At 41.6% G+C, this 13507-nt stretch overlaps 1 protein-coding gene, 1 long non-coding RNA gene and 1 pseudogene across 5 annotated transcripts in view; 2 read left to right on the plus strand and 1 right to left on the minus strand.

Annotated features, from left to right (window-relative positions):
- LOC100398456 (uncharacterized) overlaps positions 1-13507 on the plus strand; it is a 149780-nt gene that overhangs the window by 33820 nt on the left and 102453 nt on the right. The gene's annotated exons all lie outside the window — the stretch shown is intronic.
- Positions 487-12633, plus strand: LOC144578626 (uncharacterized). Its single transcript, XR_013524800.1, has 3 exons — positions 487-721; positions 10914-11127; positions 11235-12633. It is a non-coding gene; the product is annotated as an uncharacterized LOC144578626 (long non-coding RNA).
- LOC100397003 (small nuclear ribonucleoprotein Sm D2 pseudogene) lies at positions 9810-10269 on the minus strand (annotated as a pseudogene).

The raw sequence follows: 13507 nt of genomic DNA on the forward strand, positions 1-13507 counted from the left end.
CTGTTTAATTGATTTTGAAGGATTATTATTTTTACTTTGAGATGGAGTCTTACTGTGTCACCCAGGTTGGAGTGCAGTGGCACAATCTCAGCTTACTGCAACTTCCCCCTCCAAGGTTCAAGTGATTCTCCTGTCCCAGCCTCCTGAGTAGCTGGGATTACAGATGTGTGCCACCACCCCTGGCTAGTTTTAATATTTTTAGTAGAGGTGGGGTTTGGCCATATTGGCCAGGCTGGTCTCTAACTGTTGGCCTCAAGTGATCCACCCCACCCTCAGCCTCCCAAAGTGCTGGGATTACAGGTGAGACAATACCCTTGGCTTAAAGCATTATTTCTGATGGCTGCTTTAAAGTCTTTCAGATGATTTCAATATCTGATCTATCTCAGTGTCAGCATAATTTGATTCTTCTCTCTTTCAAGTTGTTGTTGGTTTTTATTATGATGTCTGATTTTTTTTTTTTTTTGAGACAGAGTTTGCCTCTTTCTCCCCAGGCTGGAGTGCAATGGCATGATCTTGGCTTACTGCAACCTCCACCTCTTGGGTTCAAGTGATTCTCCTGCCTCAACCTCCTGAGTAGCTAGGATTACAGGTATGCGCCACCATGCCGACCAGTCTGGTCTCGAACTCTTCACCTCAAATGATCCGCCCTCCTTTACCTCCGAAAGTGCTGGGATTACAGGCACGAGCCATCGCACCTGGCCATGATGTGTGATTTTTAAAGGTATTCTGTACATTTTTTCTACTTATGTTTGGAAATGGAGTCCTATTTCATTCTTATTTTTACAGGCAGACATCTTTAATTTTCACCATGCAGTTCCTGGCTTACTTTTATGGGCTGTGGTTCCAGTGACAGTTTTCAGAGTCTTTCTGTTATCATTTTACCTAGCACAGATGGGTCTGCCACTGGTTCCTGTTGGTGCTGCCTGAAGGGGCCAAAGAATTTTCTCTAGGCCAGGCCATGAAGTGTCTTTTGTTGGGCATGGGGGATTCTTAGGCCTATGGATACAAAGAGGCCTCCTGGATGAGACCTGTCTTGGCTGTGTCTCACCTACCTCTGTCTCTTGGTGGGGAAGAGGAGCACTTCTCGGCCTACTTATTGTTGGAGGATTCTCCAGGTCAGTTTCCTTTGTCAGGGGTTTCAGGCTTGCCTGAGCCTGTAAGAGGGGACTCCCTTTAGTTCAAGAAGAAAAACGAGCTTATTAGGGCTGCTTTGTTGCTAGGTTGAAGGTCAGGAAATGCTGGGTCTGGGATGCCTCATTCTATGTAGATAAGGTGCCATGCTGTTGTATTGTTCCTTAGTTCTGGGGTCATATTGCCAGTTTACCTTTTTCTTACCACTTTTCAGAATTTCCTTTGCTTGTCCCTTGTTATTTCTAGAGGAAAGGAGGAACAGGGAAAAATATGTATATGCCATACATATTGTTTAGACTAATTTTTAAAAAAAATGTATACCATTATTCTTTATTAAAAAAAATTTTTTTAATATTCCATTTTGTTCACAATTTGGCTCAACTTAAAAAAATTATTATATAGGTATTTCTTTGAAACTTATATCAGCTTCTTTAATCACAATCTGCCTTGAAATAATAAAAGATCATGGAATGTACTTAGTTTACCCTCTCCTATTTTGCACTGTTGTCATACTTTCCATTGCTTTTTTTTTTTTTAGAGTCTCACTTTGTTGCCCATGCTGGGGTGCAGTGGCATGATCTTGGCTCACTGCAACCTCCACCTCCTGGGCTCAAGTGATTCTCATGCCTCAGCGTCCTAAGTACCTGGGATTACAGGCGTGTACCACCATACCCAGCTAATTTTTGTATTTTTAGTAGAGACAGAGTTTCTCCATGTTAGCCAGGCTGATCTCCAACACTCGATCTCAGGTGATTCATCTGCCTCGGCCTCCCAAAGTGCTGGAATTACAGGTGTGAGCCACCATGCCTGACCCCATTTCTGTGTTTCTAATAAATCCCTCAATATATTATTTTTGATTGCTATAAACAGTTACCTTTTAGAGAAATTTTTCAAGGAGAAATATTTTATATTTGTCTTATTTACCATTTTTAGTAAATTCTTCATGTGTTTGCACATATTCAGATTTTCATCTGAAATGAAAATCTTTTCCTTTTGTTTTACAGAATTCCATTTAACATTTCTGGTAATGCAATTTTTTTGATGATGAGTGTTCTCAGCTTTTGTCTTTTGGGAGTGTAAAAAGGTATTTCTTGCCTGTTTATGGGGGATTTTTTTAGATGGAATAGCAATTATGTTGGTAGGGGTTTTTTCTTCTAATACTGCAAAGATTTCATTTTTTTTTTCTTTTTCTTTTTCTTTTTGGCCTGGATACTTTGTGATGGAAGTGTAAGATAATTTTTAAATCTTTCTTCCTCAGAATACGTTGTATGCTTTTTTCTTTCTTTCTTTCTTTCTTTCTTCTTTTCTTTCTTTCTTCTCTCTCTCTCTCTCTCTCTCTCTCTCTCTCTCTCTCTCTCTCTCTTTCGCTCTCTCTCTCGCTCTGTCACCTAGGCTGGAGTACAGTGGTGGGATCTCAGCTCACTGCAGCCTCTGCCTCTCGAGTTCCAGTGAATCTCCTGCCTCAGCCTCCTGGGTAGCTGGGATCACAGGCGCACACAACCATGCCCGGCTAAGTTTTGTATTTTCAGTAGAGACGGGGTTTCACCATGTTGCCTAGGCTGGTCTCCAACTCCTGACCTCAGGTGATCCGCCCGCCTCAGCCTCCCAAATTGCTGGGATTACACCTGGCCTGTTGCATGCTTTTTCTCTCTCTCCTTTAAACATGGTTTTATTTGTTGTTGTTGTTTACAAGGTTTTTAGGAATTGCATTATGATGTGCCTTAGTGTATTTTTTCTTTCAATTATCATGCTTAGGGTTCTTTGAACTTTTTGGGTTATAGTTTTCATTAATTTTGGAAACTATTTGCTATTATTTTAAAAATATTTTCCCTTTCTCCCTTCTCTCTTTCTGGGACTTCAGTGTATTTTTGGCCACTAAGCATTCTGTCATGGACACTAAGGCTTTGTTTTTTCAGTTTTGTTTTCAGTGTTTTAAAATTTGGGACACTTACTAGGTCATCAAATTCATAAGGCTTTTATTATGAACTTGATGACATAGTTTAATTAATGTACATTTGTTACACCGCATGATTTTTTTTTTAAGTGGATGAGAGGTGTCTGTGTTCCCCAGGCTGGCATCAAACATGTAGCCTTGCCTCCTCATGCGCCAGGACAGCTGGCCTTAGCCACTGCGGCTCCCATATTCTGTGATTTTTAAGAAAATCTCTGCAAGTTCCATTTATGTATTTTCTTCCTGTCATCATTATTTTCTTTTTAGTCTTTTTAGCATATTTATAATTGGTGATTTTAAATGTTTTCTTTAATTTCACTTTTTCTCATTGATTTTTGCTGCTTTTGATACTTTTTACCATTTGTTTAATAATTTTAAATTTACAGAAATTTAAAACTTTTAGGTTTGCAAAAATTGTGAAGATAGTACAGAGTTCTCAATGTATTACTCCACACTGTTTGTCCTGTTGTTATCATATCTTAGCATGTTACAATTAGCATACCAATATTGGCATATTTTTGTTAACTGAAGTCGATTGTATGACATTTCCTTCAGACTTTACATATGGCTAAGTGTGATGGCTTATATGGCTCATGCCTATAGTCACAGCACTTTGGGAGGCTGAGGCAGGTGGATTGCTTCAGCCCAGGCATTCAAGATCTGCCTGGGCAACATGGCAAAACCCTGTCTCTACAAAAAATACAAAAAAATTAGCCACATGTGGTGGTGTGTGCCTGTAGTCTCAGCTACTTGGGAGGAGGATGTGGGAGGATCGTGCTCTCCTGGGGAGGTCCAAGCTACAGTGAGTCATGATGGTGTCACTGCACTCTAGCCAGTAAGACCCCTGTCTCAAAAGCAAAACGAAACTTTCCTTACATGTCCTTTTTCTGTTTCAGTATCTCATCTCTATCAGCAGTTGGTCCCAATTATTTCAACACCCTTATTCTTGGCAACTGCTACATTTACTCTGTGTTTCTATGGAGTTGCCTGATGTGGAAATTTTATATAAATGGAATCATACACTATGTAGCTTTTTGTTTCTGGCTTTTTTCACTTAGCTTGATGTTTTTAAGAAACATTCTTTAGCATTTGAGAGAAATGCTAGTTAGTTCCTTTTATGGCTGAATTATCTTTTATTATATCAGTTTATTTTTCAGTTCATGGACACTTGAGCTGTTCCTCCTTTTTGACTATTATGAATAATGTTGCTTTGAACATATATATTACAAGTTGTTATGTGAACATTTATTTTTAACTAGAAGTAGAATTGTTGCTTCATAACGTTGCGGTCTCGCCGATGCACCACAATGTAGTAGTCTGTCACTGAGAGGTATCACTCAGGGGCCAAGAAAATTAAAGAGCATGGACACAAAGGGCGAGGCTGGAGTGAAAGTTTAATAAGTGAAAGAAGAAAGCTCTCTAGAGCAAAGAGGGGGGCCCAAGTGGGTTGTCTACTGTGAGACTGGGGTCTGGGGTTTTTATGGACTGGGAAGGGAAGGAATATGCTGAGTGGTCTTGAAGAAAGCTCTACTCGACTTGGCCCAGGACCAATCAGGAGCTGAAGGGAAAGCTTAGCCTGGGACAAAACAGAAACTGAAGTGATGATTCATAGTGGCTTGGCTCATAATCCAAAGCATGTCCAGAAAAGGAAAGGAAAGTGCCCACCGGAACCCACTGGGTACACCAGAACACAAAAGAAGAGACTATCTCCTGGAAGCCCACTGGCTACACAAAGGACAAAGGCGTTTCTATGTTTTAGCCCTTGTTCTCTTACCACGGTAGCTGTGGGCATCTATTTAGGCTCAAAGAACAAAGGCGGTTCTTTGTTGGGAGCAAGTTCCTTTATTTGAGTGAGCCAGAGGATTGTGCAGGTTTCCTTATCTGCCTGCAGCCTGGCTTTTCAGGCTGTTTCTCTGTTTAAAAGGGTTTTATCGGCCAGATTTTATGGTGGCTAACATCTGTAATCCCAGCACTTTGGGAGGCCAAGGTGGACAGATCACTTGAGGTCAGGACTTTGAGACCAGCCTGGTGAAATGGTTGTTTTTGTTTTGTCTCTTAGCATGCCTTTTGATTTTGGCCAACATGGTGAAACCCTGTCTCTACCTAAAATACAAAAATTAGCCAGGTGTGCTGGCGGGCGTCTGTAATCCCAGCTACTTGGGAAGCTGATGCACGAGAATCACTTAAACCCCAGAGGTGGAGGTTGCAGTGAGCTGAGATTGCCTGGGCAATATAGTGAGACTGAGTCTTAAAAAAAAAAAAAGTTTTACCAAGGACCCACCCTAACTACATAACTTCTCCCTCTCAATAAAGTAATTCTATTTAACTTTTTAAGAAACCACCAAACTATTTTCCACATCAGCTACAGGGGCAGAGGCTCAGTAAAAGACCGTGACCCAATCATAGCAGTATAGATTGTCTCCCCTCACATCACACCTTAACGCACATCAGTCAGCTGCCTGTATAATAATGGAGTTACAGGTAAAAGAACTGCAAGCCTTAGGTCTTACTTAAGAAATAGGGGAACACAGGGATGACAGGGAAGACAGAAACAAAAACACTAGAGGAAATGTTCGCCCCTGACACCACAGCTACAGCAAACAGTAGATGTAGTCAGGAATAATTTTAAAAATAAAGATTACAAAAATTTGTTTAAATGAAACTACACTAAAGGCCCATATCCATTTATCCCTTTTACCTAATATATCATTTCTGGCTTTCAGTAACAACAGCAAAATTAAAAGGCATGCTAAGAGACAAAACGAAAACAAAGCAAAACTCTCTAAATAGAAAGCCAGTATCAGATCTCAATTCAGATATGGAAGAGGTTGTGGAATTATCACACCAACTATTTAAAGTTTCTGTGATTAGTATACTTAAAACTCTGATGGAAAAAGTGGACAACATGCAGGGATAGGTAATATAATCAAAGGGTTGGAAACTAAAAGAACAAAAAGGAAATGCTAGAACCAAAACACTAACAGAAATGAAGACAGTAGATTAAACATGGCTGATGAAATGATCAGTGAACATGGAGATGTCACTAGGAACTTTCAAAGCTGAAAATCAAAGAGAAAGAATGAAAATAAAGAAAAAATCTAAGAGCTATGGGACAATTACAAAAGGTGTAACATGTAACTTGGAAATAACAGAGGAAGAAAAAAAAGGAACTGAGGGAATATTCAATAATGAGTGAGAATTTTCCAACATTAGTGACAAACATAAGCCACACATCCAGGAAGCTTAGAGAACACCAAGTAGGAGACACACCAAAATCCCACACCTAGGCCTATCATATTCAAACTACAGAAAAATCTAAGATAAAGAGAAAATCTTTAAAAAAGCCAGTAGGGATTGGGGGGAACAACTTACCCATAGATAAATAAGGAAAATAATTACATTGAATTTCTCTTAAAAAACTATTCAAGCAGAAGAGAGTGGGGTGAAATATTTTAAAAGGTTGAAAAGAAGAACAGTCTAGAATTCTGTATCCAGCAAAATTATCTTTTAATAGTGAAGGTGAGATAAAGACTCTTAAGTAAACAAAATTGAGGGAGTTCGTCATTAGTAGACCTGTCTTGTGAAACATGTTAAAAGAAGCTCTTCAGGGAGAAGAAACATGGTATGGGGTTGAATCTCAGATCTATGTAAAGAAAGGAAGGTAGTTAGAGAAGGAATAAGTAATGGTCTAATAATATCTTGTATTTTTCTTACTCTTACTGATGTAACAGCAGTTCAAGTGCATTTTGTGATTATAGCTAATGGATAAATGAGATTAATGACTGCAGTGTTATAAGGGATGAAAGAGAACAGGTGAGGATACTCTTTGTATTAGTTCATTCTCACACTGCTAATAAAGACAAACCCAAGACTGGGTAATTTATAAAGGAAAGAGGTTTAATTGACTCACAGTTCATCATGACTGGGGAGGCCTCAGGAAACTTACAATTATGGCAGAAGGGGAAGAGAACAACACTTCACATGGCACTTCTTTACATGGCTGCAGCAAGGAGAAGTGCTGAGCAAAAGGGGGAAAAGACATTTATAAAACCATCAGCTCTCATGAGAACTCACTATCATGAGAGCATGAGGGTAACCATCCCATAATTAAATTACCTCCCACTGGGTCCCTCCTATGACACAAGGGGATTACAGGAACTACAGTTCAAGATGAGATTTGTGTGGGAACACAGCCGAACTGTATCACTCTGTTATAAAGTACCTACATATACTACCTGTGAAGCAATATTTAGTGCTGCTTGAAAGTGGTCTTGGATTAGTTTACACTGTGCGTTGCAAACTCTAGGACAACATTTGAATTTCTTTCAAAAATTTTTTGAAAGTATATGAGGAGATGTAATCCCAGCACTTTGGGAGGCTAAGGCAGGTGGATCACGAGGTCAAGAGATCCAGACCATCCTGGCCAACATGGTGAAACCCTGTCTCTACTAAAAATAAAAAAAAAATTAGCTGGGCCTAGTGGCGAGTGTCTGTAGTCCCGGCTACTTGGGAGGCTGAGGCAGGAGGATCTCTTGAGCTCAGGAGTTCAAGGTTGCAGAGGTTAAATGTATATACTGCATCCTGAAGGAGCACACACATACCCTGCAGGGTATCATCTCCAGCTGATGAGCATTTTAGTCATCTCAGGCTGCTGTAGCAAATTACCACAGACTGGGTGGCTTAACAACAATTTCTTTCCCACAGTTCTTGAGGCTGGGAAGTCCAAGAGCAAGGTGTTGGTAGATCAGGTGTCTGCTGAGAGCCCACTGCCTTCATAGATGGCCTTCCTGTGACCTCACATGGTAGAAGGGGCAAGGGAGCTCTCTGGAGCCTTTGTTATAAAAGCACTAATCCCATTTATGAGGACTCCATCCTCATGCCCTAATAGCCTTCCAAAGATTCCATCTCTAAATACCATCACATTGGGGATTAGTAACTTAGCCAGGGTTTGAAGAAGTCATTCCAGTCTTCTGTTATGAAAGCATCTTTCGGGTGATGGCACATGGGCTCAATGTTGCCCCTCCTTTGCTTTGAAATGGGGCCAATGGTTAAGAAAATATAAATGGGATCCCAGGTCAGTCTATGAGATACTTACTTTATGAGCCCTTTAATAGGTGTACTAGTAGAGGAGCTACAAGTAGAAAAAGAAGCTGATACCTCAAATATTTGTCAGTCCCAAGGATGATCAATTACTATAGGATGGAAGGGGTCTGCTGTAATCAGTTTGATACCCGCTGGCAAGCTAGTGACTCTTTGGGGTGTGGTACTATACTAAGAGCTCAGCATTGGTTTCTGTTACTAGCTAGGTCAGATATGTGGCAGCAGCCATGGCTAAATCAGCTTTGGTGAGAGGGAGTACAAGTTGTCAAAAATAGTACCTTTCCTTGGCTCCAAGTCAGCAAAGAATACATGCATATTCATACTTCTAGCCATTTTTCCTACACCTAGAGTTGATGACAAAGTTTACTGTTGAAAAATACGCACACTGAAAGGACATCTCACCGCTGTCAGGTGTAGCCCTCAGAAAATTGTAGGATAGCCCCAGTTCATTATCTAACCCTCACTACTGTGTTGAACTCATCCATCCATGAGTTCAGCACAATAGTGAGGGTTATATAAAATAGCCCTGGGTCTTTCCCTTCTCCATCAACTGTCACAGGAAACCCCTACAGGCCATACGTGTGAATATGAGGTAGGGGCGAGGCAACAGTCGTAGGTAACATGGTCTGGGCCACCTCTGTGTAATGCACTCTGTGGACAGGGATCAGTTCTGTGCCAGTCCATTTTCACACTGCTGATAAAAACATACCTGAGACTGGGCAATTTACAAGAAAAAGAGGTTTAACATGGCTGGGGAGGACACACAATCATGGCAGAAGATGAAAGACACGTGTTACATGGTGGGAGATGAGAAGAGAGCTTGTGCAGGGAAACTTTATAAAACCATACAGATCACGCGAGACTTACTCTCAAGAGAATAGCATCCGTGAGACCCACCCCATGATTCAATTATCTCCCACTTGGTCCCTCCCTCAACATGAGGGAATTGTGGGAGTTACAATTCAAGATGAGATTTTGGTGGGGATACAGCTAAACCATACCAAGTTCTTTTCTGTTTTTGTTTTTACACTTTTATTTTTTTTAGTTATTTATTTTTGAGGCAGTCTCACTCTGTAACCCAGACTGGAGTGCAGTAGTGCGATCTCAGTTCACTGCAACCTCTGCCTCCCAGGTTCAAGCTATTGTCATATCTCAGCCTCCCAAGTAGCTGGGATTACAGGAACATGCTACTTTGCCTGGCTAAGTTTTGTATTTTTTAGTAGAGACGAGGTTTTGTCCTGTTGCCCATGCTTGTCTCTAAATCCTGGCCACAAGCAATCCTCCTGCCTCAGCCTCCAAAAGTGCTGGGATCACAATGAGCCACGGCACCCCCGCCCCCCCTGCTTTTTTTAGATGGAGTTTTGCTCTTGTTGCCCAGGCTGGAGTGCAATGGCACAATCTTGGCTCACTGCAACCTCCACCACTTGGGTTCAAGCTATTCTCCTGCCTCAGCCTCCCGAGTAACTGGCATTACAGGCATTCACTACCATGCCCAGCTAATTTTTGTACTTTTTTTTTTTTTTTTTTAAAGAAAATAACACAGAGGTTTATTATTCTCAACACCAGCAGCAGTGGTCTCCACAGGACAGGGGAGTGAGTTCTGTTGACTGATAGGGATAGATGGCTCCTACTTGCCAGTGATGAGTGGGTTGCAGGACCACAGTGACTGAGTCCCCGTGCAGGAACGTCTTGGAGTTGTAGCAGTCTTTGTTGACTGGCTTGGACTTCTTGCCCTTGCCGTTCTTGGGTACCTCAGTCCACATCTCCACATTCTCCGGCACCATGTTGCAGTGCCTATCAAAGGCCTTCATGCGGCCCAGGAGTTTCTTATTGTTACAGCAGTTGATGAGCACTTGGGTGTTCTTGATGGACTGAGTGAGCACAGAAAGTGGACCCATGTTAAATTCTTCCTCCTCTCGCTTCTGCAACTCCTCCAGGGTCATCTCACTCTTGGGCTTGTTGAGGAGTCTCATGTTGGTCACTAAGCTCTCGGTTCACTCCCATTTCCTCCGTGTTGCTGCTGCCTCAAATTTTGTACTTTTAGTAGAGTCGGGGTTTCACCATGTTGGCCAGGCTGGTCTCTAACTCCTGACCTCAGGTGATCCCACCTTGGCCTCCCAAAATGCTAGGATTATAGGCATGAGCCACCTAGCCTGGCCCCCTTTTTTAAATATAGGGTCTCATTCTGTTGCCCAGGCCAGAGTTTAATGGTGTGATCATGGCTCACTGCAGCCTTGCCCTCCTGGGCTCTAGTGATCATCCCCTCTCAGCCTCCCAATTAGATGGAACTACAGGCATATGTCACCACACCCAGCTTGTTTTATTTGTTGTAGAGACAGGATTTCACCATGTTGGCCAAGCTGGTGAAAATGTATACATTTACATATGTGTGTATATATACGTTTATATATGTGCATTTATACACACATTATAGAATGGCAAAATCTAATTAACATGCATTGCTTCACTTAGATAATATTTTGTGGTGAGAACACCTTAGCATTTGTCGAGAAGACAATATATTATTAATTATAGTCATGTTTTACAGTGAATCTTTCTTTTTTGAGACAAAGTCTCACTTTGTTGCTCAGGCTGGAGTGCAGTGGCACGATCTTGGCTCGCTACAATCTTTTCCTTCTAGGTTCAACTGATTCTCTTGCCTCAGCCTCCTGAGTAACTTGGCTTACAGGTGCCCACCACAACACCTGGCTAATTTTTGTATTTTTTATAGAGACAGGTTTCACCGTGTTGGTTAGTCTGGTCTCGAACTCCTGACCTCAAGCAACCCACCCGCCTCAGCCTCCGGAAGTATTGGAAGTACAGGCGTAAACTACTGCACCTGGCCACAATCAATCTCTTGAACTTACTCTAACAAACTAAAGGAAATTTTATATCGTTTGACCAACATCTCCCCAACCACCTCCCAACCCCCACTGCAGCCTCTGGTGATTACTGTTCTATTCTCTCCTTTATGAATTCAGCTTTTTAGATTCTGCATGTGGTATTTGTCATTTACTTAATGTCCTCCTGAATGTATATTTTCATCATACAGTAAATTGCTGCTTCATCTATGAGCCCTATCGTAAGGCTGGATGCCTCCGACAATACCAGTGCATGATTGGCAGCGTTATTGCAGAGTCACTTCTTATCTTGGTCAGACACTAAGAATGCCAGTAGCATTCCTGGAATTGCTCTTCAAATGGAGAAGTTTTTAGCATTTGAGGAGAGAACTAGCCATAGAAACTTAGGAGTTTGCACTGTAGCTCTCCCTATTGTGGTTTCCAGAGATTCCAGACAGCATTCTTAACTAACAAAACCACTGGATCTGACATCTTCTATGGCTCAACTGGTAGGGTGGCTCACAGCATAGCCTGATCCTTTCTGAAAGAGTCCTCTTTGCCTCATAACATAGTAAATGGGATGGGACTATATTGCCAGGAGTGGTACACGCAGCCTCCAAAGTCCAAACCAGCCTTTCAGTCAGTCACCCTGCCTCTTTCTTAGTAGTAATGGCGCAGGTGCATTGACTTGTCCTTTGCCTTGGATGGGTGTTTCATCAGGTCTCAGAACCCTGTATCTCTGGAGGCTTCACTGATGTGCTAAGCCACTGACTATATTTAACCGCTATTCCCCACCCTCTGCTGTTCTTGTTTCTGACCATAGCATCCAGAGTACTTGCCGCTTGCTGTATGTCAGATTGATATAATGTCATTAGTAGGTGGATCCTGATACTCTGCAAAATTGCATGATAATCAGGGTCCTTGAGGGATATGGTGTGATGGAGAAAAGGAGAGTTAACATAGTCATGGGACAAGACAATAAATATGTATTGCTGTTCTCCCAAGTGAGGTAGTGTTGATCTTTTTCAGTTACATAAGCAATGTCCTTGCTGGCTACTGCCTATCTCACTCAGAAGCATAGCAATCTGTGAGCCAACGAGCCATCACCTCAGAGGCCTGGATTCGAGGCCCTGTATGTAGTATACTGGTATTTCTACCCACTTTGCTTTTGACTGTTAGTGTTGCCTAATAGAATGGTATCATCTCTGCTGGCATTTGGGAGGCAAGTTCCACGCGCATCTTATGTCACTGAATTGTTGCCGATAGAAGACAGTCACCTTACTTGTGCACTCCTTATCACTCTGGTGTCCTCTGGGCCCTGTGGTAACATGTCAGTCAGGAGTCCTCTACCCTTATGTAATAAAACCATTCTAAAATGTCCATGACTAGCGCCATCTGACCCTCACCTCAATATCGTCCTCAATTTCATTTTTTTAGGGTTACTTTAGCCAGTGAATTGATTTTCATCTGAAGGGCCTTTACAATTTAACTTGTTTTATTATTTGTTCCAAAGTAAGAAATAAATAATGGACCACACATTCTGGTAATTTTTAGCCATGGTTTTATTCTTGTAACATATTTATTCATGATTAAAGGTATAAATATAGAAAATTGTCTTCTCTGCGATTTGAAGATTGATGTTGATTGATGTCTCTGCGTGTACTTAGTTTTCTGATTATGTAATATGTACAAATGTTGCAGTCTTTACCTTTGGGCATATGACTGTATATCGGACATGAAATATCTGGTAATCTCAATTTAGAATCTGTGAGGGGAAAATTCTAGCCAAGATCCAGATTGTTCAGTAACTTTTTTTTTTTGAGATGGAGTCTCACTCTGTTACCCAGGTTAAAGTGTTGTGGTGTGATCTCAGCTCACTGCAGCCTCCTCCTAGGTTCAAGCAATTCTCCTGCCTAAGCCTCCTGAGTAGCTGAGATTACATGTGTGTGCCATCATGTCTGGCTAATTTTTGTATATTTAGTAGAGACGGGGTTTCACCATGTTGGCCAGGCTGGTCTCCAACTTCTGGCCTCAGGTCATCTGCCTGCCTCAGCCTCCCAAAGTGCTGGGATTACAGGTGTGGGCCACAGTGCCCAGCCTATGTAGTTACAATTTCATATGATTAGTTCACAGGTATTTTAAGGTTTAGATTACATTGTCGTCATCATTAGTGTTAGCTGTAGAACTATAGCTAAGAAATATGAAGTTTTTTGAAAGTATTGTGTATTAGTTATGTATTAAAATTTTTTCTGCCATGTTTTGACATCTTGCTGGCTTGTGAGAGACTGCCCCTCCCAGGATTAGCCATTTCCTACACGTGGCAAAGGGCTCAGCCTGGAGCATATCTTTGATTTGCAAACCAACAATCCCAAGGCTCAATCACTTCTTTATCTAACTCTCCCATTTCAAGCCAGTTGTCTCCTATACTAGAGCATCCCAGGGTCAGGTGCCAAATGATTAGAGACCACCCCTAGAGCCTGCTGAA

The sequence above is a fragment of the Callithrix jacchus genome, chromosome 12 (genome assembly GCF_049354715.1).
Source record: "Callithrix jacchus isolate 240 chromosome 12, calJac240_pri, whole genome shotgun sequence".
Classification (NCBI taxonomy): Eukaryota; Metazoa; Chordata; class Mammalia; order Primates; family Cebidae; genus Callithrix; species Callithrix jacchus.